Raw genomic sequence first — 6,207 nt, forward strand, 5'->3', positions numbered from 1 at the left:
CAGAGAACAGCGCCCAATTACTCCCATCACCCTGGCCTCTGGCCGCGCTCCGAGCTGACCGAGCCTGTGACCGTTTCAAGGTAACCCTGAGCTGAGAGTCACTCCTCGGCTCTGTCTCTGTAGCCGGCTCCCCCGTTCTAATACCTGCAAGCTCTGCGACACTGAGACACCCCCGATCCTTCTGTGACCCTGTGGGTCCTGAGGCCACGCTGACCCCACATGGGCTTCACCCCGGTTAAGCCTCTGGAGCGATGTCCCTCAGCGGAACAGACTTTTAAAAGTCCTGATTTTGTGCTCCGTTGCTCTGCCGCTCGCCGGGAGCCAGCCCCTCCCCCCGCAGTCTATCTTCCCGTCGCTTTGGATTCATTTCTCCGCCAGTCCTACCTTTCAGATAGTGGTTGATTTTCTGTTTCTAGAATTGCTGTTCTTCTTCTCTTCAATCTCCCATTGGATTTGTAGGTGTTTGCAATCTTTGGATAAGCTATTTAGCTGATCTCCCACTACCTGAAGTAGTCTCAGCCTGCTACTTCTCCGCCATCTTGACTCCTCCCTATCCAGCTCCCTGCTTCTAACTGGAGGTCGGTCTCCCATGATGTTACATGCAGGTGTGGGGTGTGGCATGGAGCTATTTGAAAGTTGTGTTGCATTAAACATCCAAGTCCTCTCCCTCACTCAAATGTCTGGATCAGAGCTAGGATAGCTAGAAGAATTGATGGCTGGCCAGGCATTCTCTTTCTAAGTGACATATCCAGATATCTAGCGTGACCCTCCTCACAGCATGATGGTTTTAGGCTAGTAAAAATTATTACATATCATTAGCTAAATTCTCCCAAAGGGAGTTTTCTAAAAAACTTAGGCAGAAGATGCAAGGCTTCTTGTGTCCTGGCTTGGAAATCACATAGCATTATTTCCCCACATTATATTGGTTAAAAATGAGAAAGTTATATAGCTGGCCCAGACCTAAGGTAGCAGAGGAGAACACACAAGGGAAAGAATGCCAGAAAGGTATGGTTCATCTGTGAAGATTAGCTACTATACAAAATATGAATAAAACTATAAAACCTAATCCTTAAAAACCACAAAGAAACTCAAAGTATCTTAATTACTTTCATGATGTTTAATTTGGCTCATTTAAAAGAAATATTACGTCTTCCTATTTTGTCAATGAAAACTTGTAGAAAAGATGAAGTGATTCACTGAAATCAAGGAAGAACTGTTTCAAATCCTATCTTAAGGATTTAGCTGAACTCCGTTAAAAAAATGTTTGGTGTGTTCTCTTTTAATTTAAGAACAGTTTAATAATTAATATTTTGAATTTAGTTAATGTAGTGGTGTGGCTATATACATACTCTCTTTATTTTAAAGGAATTCTTGGGGTTTGCTTTATAGACCATGAACTTCATCCTACTGTTGTAGTAGGCAGCTGCTCCACTCAGTGGGGGTGCTATTTAGCACAAGAAAAGATGGAAATGTTAACAAACACCCTCCCTCTCAGAGCTTCTCAACTAACCACTGACTGCTTAGGAAAACACTAAACTCATTTCACATTAAATTCTTTGGTTCTGTTCATCAGATGAGAGAAAAATGCAACATCAAACAATGAGACTAACCCTTCCTAGTTGGCTATTCCACTTTCTAAAATGGAATGAGAATTTAGAATTTTCTAAAATGAGAAAACGATGTGCTTATGTAATTAAAATGTGTTGAACAGAAAATGTTGAAAGTCTCGCTAGACCCATTAATCATTGTGAAGTAAGAATATTAACTTAAATTTTTGAAAACAAGATTAAGTGGTAGAATTAGTCCTTTTTAAAAATTTTCCCCATTATGAAATCAAAGGTGATCAAAAAGACTTAAATGATAAGCAAATCAACCTCGGTTCCTATATAAGTTATGGAAGGTAGAAAATTCGGAGATTAGAGACTGTTTCTACATCCTCATGATCCTTGGATGTGGACTGCAATAGTAGGGAGTGATGAGCTCTACAGTTGAACACCATGGGAATCCACCAAAAGAAATGAAAAAATTCAGTTATCATTATCCCTGGATAATTGCTTGAATAGCAGCTTGTCTCAAGGATGAAAAAGGCAAATATTATGAGATTTTATGGCATTATGCAACTCTGTTTTCCTAATCAAATCCAGAAGGTTGAACTTCACTTTTCCAAGCTTTAATTTCTGTTTTTAATTAAATGGAAATAGAAATAGTACTATAGTTAATGACAAAGAGCATCTAAAAGAGTTTCATGCAGTGGCTGGAAGAGAATTCATACTACCCAAGAGGTTGTAGTAGTCACAAGAATAATTAACCAGTTCTGCAAAAGACTATGCTCTTTAAAAAATATCTATTTTAGGGGTGCCTGGGTGACTCAGTCAGTTAAGCATCAGATTTTTGATCTCAGCTCAGGTCTTGACCTTAGTGTCATGAGTTCAAGACCCATAATGGGCTCCACAGAGCCTATTTAAATCACAACAACAATAACAACAATAAACCAACAATAACAACAACAACAAAAGAGGGCCACCTGGGTGGCTCCATTGGTTAAGTGTCCAACTCTTGATTTCAGTTCAGGTTATGATCTTAGGGTTGTGAGATCAAGCCCCCCATCAAGTTGCATGTTGGGTGTGGAGCATATTTAAGATTTTCTCTTTTGCTCTCCATCTGCCCTGTCCCCCCAAAAATCTATTTTAAAAACCTGTATGTTGGCCCATCAAACACCCCCTAATGTAGACCAAAGGAAATAAATTTATTTTAAAGGTTATTTAATATTTATTGCATGACTTCTTTGTGCCAAGCAGTTTGTTTAGTAAGTAAAACAAACCCCCTTCTCGTTTGGACCTTCCCATTCAATCAGGAATAAAACAATATATCAGTTGTAAATGCTCAAATGCTGTGAAGGACAGAGATATCCTGAAAGAGAATAGAAGGAGGTCATTTTTATCACAGAAGGTCAAAGGTGATATTTCACTTTAGTCCAGTTATTTGAAAACTGTTCAACAAGATTTAAAAATGAAAGTTTTTATGAGAGCAAAAACTGTATTTTCAAATGCACCAACAGGAGAAATAGCACATTTTAAGAAGTAACCAATGTTCAGGTAGTTGGATTGTGGACAGAGGGAAAATAACATGAAGACTGAACAAGTTAAGATCAGCAAGATGATTTAGGGTTCTGTATGCCAATATTAGAAATTCAGGGGGGCACCTGGGTGGTTCAGTGGGTTAAAGCCTCTGCCTTCGGCTCAGGTCATGATCCCAGGGTCCTGGGATCGAGTCCCACATCGGGATCTCTGCTCCGAGGGGAGCTTGCCCCCCCGCCGCCCCCGCCTGCCTCTCTACCTACTTGTGATTTCTGTTGAATAAACAAATAAAATCTTAAAAAAAAAAAAAAGAAATCCAGAATTTCTCTAAGTGAAAATAGAAGCTATAGGGAAATTTTACTAGGATATCATATTGCCCAATTTGTGTGCATGTGTTTTTTAAAAAATATTATTCCAGGGCAGATAGTGGTTTTCTTTTCCTTTCCAGGTGCTTGAAGTTCAGCCACCATCATGAATGACACAGTAACTCTCTGGACGAGGAAGTTTATCACCAACTGACTACTTGAGCAGAAACAGGTGGTCACTGATGTCCTTCACCCTGGAAAGGCAACAGTACCTAAGACAGAAATTCGGGAAAAACTAGACAAAATGTTCAAGACCACACCAGATATCATATTTGTATTTGGATTCAGAACCCATTTTGGTGGTGGCAAGACAATTGGGTTTGGCATGATTTATGATTACTTGGATTATGCAGAGAAAAATGAACCCAAACATAGACTCACAAGACATGGCCTATATGAGAAGAAAAATATATCAAAAAAACAGTGAAAGGAATGCAAGAACAGAATGAAGAAAGTCAGGGGGACTACAAAAGCCAATTTGGGTGCTGGCAAAAAGTGAGTCAGAGATTGGACAAAGGAAGGAGTAAAGATGCTGCAGTGGGTTCCTCTGTGGTGATTGTGCAGATTTTTCATAAGAAGATTAATAAACTAAGAATATTAAAGATATATTGTTCCATAATTGTTTGGAATGGAGTTGAATAAAAGTGATAGAGGAAGACTGTGGAAATATGAAGAGTTGACCAGGGGCATGCTGGGGAAGAAGGAAAGAAGGGTACAGATGTGAGAGATACTTTGGAGGAAGAATTGATGGATTGTATGTGGGGATCAAAGTAAAAAAAAGAAAGAAAAGAATAATTCTCAGGAATATATATTTTGGAACTGACTGAATGATAATGCCACTTGTGAAAATACAGTAGATGAGGCTTTATGAGTAAAAGCAAAAATTTTATTCTAGAATATTAATTTTGAGACTCTAGTCCAACATCTGAGGAAGTTTTCTTTCTTTCTTTCTTTCTTTCTTTTTTTTTTTAAGATTTTATTTATTTATTTGTCAGAGAGAGAGCACAAGCTGGCAGAGTGGCAGGCAGAAGCAGAGAGAGAAGCAGACTCCCTGCTAAACAAGGAGCCTGATGAGGGACTCAATCCCAGGACCGTGGGATCAGGACCGTGGGATCATGACCTGAGCCGAAGGCAGCGGCTCAACTGACTGAGCCACCCAGCATCCCCTGAGGAAGTTTTCAAGGGTACAATTATCTGATTCTGGACTACAGATATGAATTTGGGATTTATCCAACTACAGATGGTCTCTAAAGCCACAGATTAGGAGAAGAGGTATGGAGGCAGAGAAGAGACCTAGTGACACTCAGGGAGAGGGGAAGAGCAGCCAGAGTTGGGAGAAAAACTAGAATAAAATGGTGTGCTAGGAACTGATAGAGAACAGTGTTCCAGAAAGAGGGAGTGGTGAATCCTGCCAAATTCTGTCAGGAGATTAAGAAATATGAGAACAGAAAGAGAAACAAAGCACTGAATTTGGCAACAGGAAAAGCAGTGATGATGCATTCAGGTCTTAGAGGACTGCTGTGTGGTTTAGGCTCACATTAGTGATACAATTAAAAACACAGTCAAGTTACCAACAATAATTAATTAAACATCTTGAAGTGTAGGGGGAACTGGGTGGCTGTCAGTTGGGGATCTGCCTTCGGCTCAGGTCATGGTCCTGGAGTCCTGGAATTGAGCCCTGGATTGGGTTCCTGGCTCAGCAGGGAGTCTGCTTCTTCTTCTCACTCTGTCCCTTCCCCTGCTTGCGCTCTTGAGTACAAAATAAACAAATAAAATGTCAAATAAAATCTTAAAAAAAAACTTGAAGTGAATTTATATAAAAATAGTAAAAGATATCTAACTCATAACCCAAAATGAAAGCTCTTATAATCCCATTTCTCTCCATCTACACTCTCTCACACACCTGAACTTTCTCACATCCTCAAAATTTTCACTTACCTGCTCACTTTTGGATACTCTCTGTCTCAGTTTTTTGTTTTGTTTTGTTTTGTTTTTACTATAATAGATGAAGTTAACAATTTCTGGATTTTTGTTGACTTTTTTGTGGTGGTTTTGTATGATTTACTTTCTCTATTCTTTGTTTTGAAAGAACAAAACTTTACTCTCTCTTATTCCTCCGTTTTCTATTCCCATTTTCTACAATAAAGAAGGCCTGGGAAATATTCCAACAAATAATACTATTACAGTCTTTCCAACTCTTTCTTTGATCTTATCTTTTCCTGCTTATATTTTCTACTTTCTGTCTCCAAAACCTTAGATGATAAGCTGGCAAGAGCAGACTTTCTCTTAGGGAACAATGGACATGTAGTCAAATGAAAAGCCAAAGGCACAAAGATGAAATTCACATTGTTACATAGATGGAAAAACTGTAAATTTGTATAAGTTAATACATATTATCTCTCTTCACATGATAATCATGGAGACTTACCACTCTCAGTTGACCCAGCTAATAAGAAGCATCAGTGTCAAATTTGTTTGCAGAACCAAATCGTTGCCAAATTCAAGGGGAGTGGAGAGATATATGATCTTTCCTTATAGCTCATCCCAATATAATACAGATAATGCCTTATTACAGGAATAATTGTACAGTTAATGACCATAAGTTTGAGTGAAGGCATAAGTTATTTAAGAAGAAACAAAACAGGAGTGTGGCAAACAATTTGTTGTCAGGAAAGTATAGTATAAAAGTAAAAGGAGTATACTTAGAGGGTGTTGCCTTGACTCAAAATTTAGAAATACAGCATTTGAAATATATTCAACAACTA

General features: G+C 38.8%; 1 pseudogene; it reads left to right on the plus strand.

Annotated features, from left to right (window-relative positions):
- Positions 1-3,548: 3,548 nt before the first annotated feature.
- Positions 3,549-4,038, plus strand: LOC125094290 (40S ribosomal protein S24-like; annotated as a pseudogene).
- Positions 4,039-6,207: the final 2,169 nt, after the last annotated feature.

Source organism: Lutra lutra, chromosome 2 (genome assembly GCF_902655055.1).
Source record: "Lutra lutra chromosome 2, mLutLut1.2, whole genome shotgun sequence".
Lineage (NCBI taxonomy): Eukaryota > Metazoa > Chordata > Mammalia > Carnivora > Mustelidae > Lutra > Lutra lutra.